Consider the following 1909-nt stretch of genomic DNA (forward strand, 5'->3'; position numbering starts at 1 on the left):
GTAATGCATCTGAAACAATATACTGTCAGGGCATAAGCTACTCAAAATGTTATTCTTTTCTGCAGGGGCCATGAAAGTGCAGACGTGATGATTTTGCAAGAGTCGATCAGGACTGCTGGGAGAAGTGATAAGGTTAGTAGAAAGAGAAGATGTGGAAATATGTTTTTCTGCAGATTTTTAGAAGGTTTTTTTGCTTTTATAGAATACGGTCAAACAGCTAATTTGCACACAAAAGTCACTTTAAGATTTCTGCATACATGGACATAGAGATACAAATTAACTCATGAAAACATTGTTATAAAAAAAGTCCCTTTAATTATAACTTGGCAGTCATGTCTTTCATCAACTCAACGTGGCTTTTAAGCTGTCAATCGGTTTAGATACTTCTTTAGTTTCAGAAATTCATTATTTCAGGGGAATAATTGAGTAGTTTTACGTGTCAGAACAAAGAGACGGATACAGAGACAAATGGAAAGGCCATTGACGCCATTATCATGACTTCTTATTTGCCGTTTTGACCTTGGACTCTTGCTTTCTGTCATTTCTTTACCTTTCAAATGCCACGTAGAATGGAGGGACAGAGATAATATGAATAGAAGGAAATATTCAATTGTATGTAATTATTGTCATGCAATTTTATCCCGCTCTCTGCCTGAATTGAAGTGCTTCAGGCTGCACCTACGCAGCAATTTATACATAAACTGTTGAAAGAATGAAACTCATTTGCTCCTAAAGCATGTTTTTTCTCTTGCTTTCCAATATAACATAAGGAATATTACCTTTTCCTTCTCCTGCAGCTGAAAATATCTTTCAAACAGAGATAGTGCACGGAGGGGATGGGCTGTTAAGCCATATCATTATGCAAACATATTCTTATTCAAATGAATGTGTTTGACCAACTACTGCAGGATATAAATCCATAAAAGATATCCCATTTCTACCATTTGAGGGGAGAAATAATCTGCTTTTAGTGTGGCCTTGAGAGCAATCTCTTCTGGATGTGTTTTGAATGCCAACGTTCTTCTTTTCTATTTGTTGGTCTTATTTTCTTTCCTCATATTGGAAATCTTAGTCTTTGAACATTTCAATTTATTAGATTTGTCAGTCTAAAACGCAATCACAATACTTAATCTTTTGACTGAAACTCTCAGATATAGTGGAAATTGAAATTAGAAGTGTGAAAGGACAATTTTCTTCTTCTATTACATTTACTTTTTAACAGTTGTAAAACAATCATTAAAAAGCAATAAAGACCCTAACACCGAAGGACTCTTTAGGAACGTGCTTGCAAAACCAATTTAACTCAAGTTTGTAATGAACCTCCATTTGTATGTACCATTTGTTTCCTACAGGGATTCCCCTATTTTTAGATGTGTGGAGAAGAAGATCCCCGCCCTAAAGGTCAACAGAGAGGGGAGCAGGGAGAGGCAAAAAAGGTCTCTGTGTGTCCGTGCTGTCATTAAAATGGTTGGGCTAACAATAACTCAAGACAGTACGTCACCAGAAAACAATCGGCACGAGTCATCTGGATGGGACACGTGAGTTTCAGGAAACATTTTGATCGCCTTAAACACTTTACAGTAGATGGCACCTAAGTATTTCTAACGTGATAATGCTTGTTAGTGTATTGTATAAAGTGTTTGAGGGTTAAGGCAGAATGTCATATCCTGTTTATTCACAGCATCCTCCGAGCCGGATACATAATTTAACACTAGATATAATGACATTTTAAAGTGTGATATGGAAACAAACATAGCACGCTATAGACTTTGCCTTGTTAATTATTCTTCCTACATAAAAGCAAGGTGTACAGTACACCTAAAATAGAGAAGTAATATAATTGCCAGAACTTTCCTCGAACACACACGAACACAGAAAGGCATCTTTTTAGACTTTTCTGTGTTGCCTA

This window comes from Notothenia rossii (genome assembly GCF_949606895.1).
Source record: "Notothenia rossii genome assembly, chromosome: 8".
Lineage (NCBI taxonomy): Eukaryota > Metazoa > Chordata > Actinopteri > Perciformes > Nototheniidae > Notothenia > Notothenia rossii.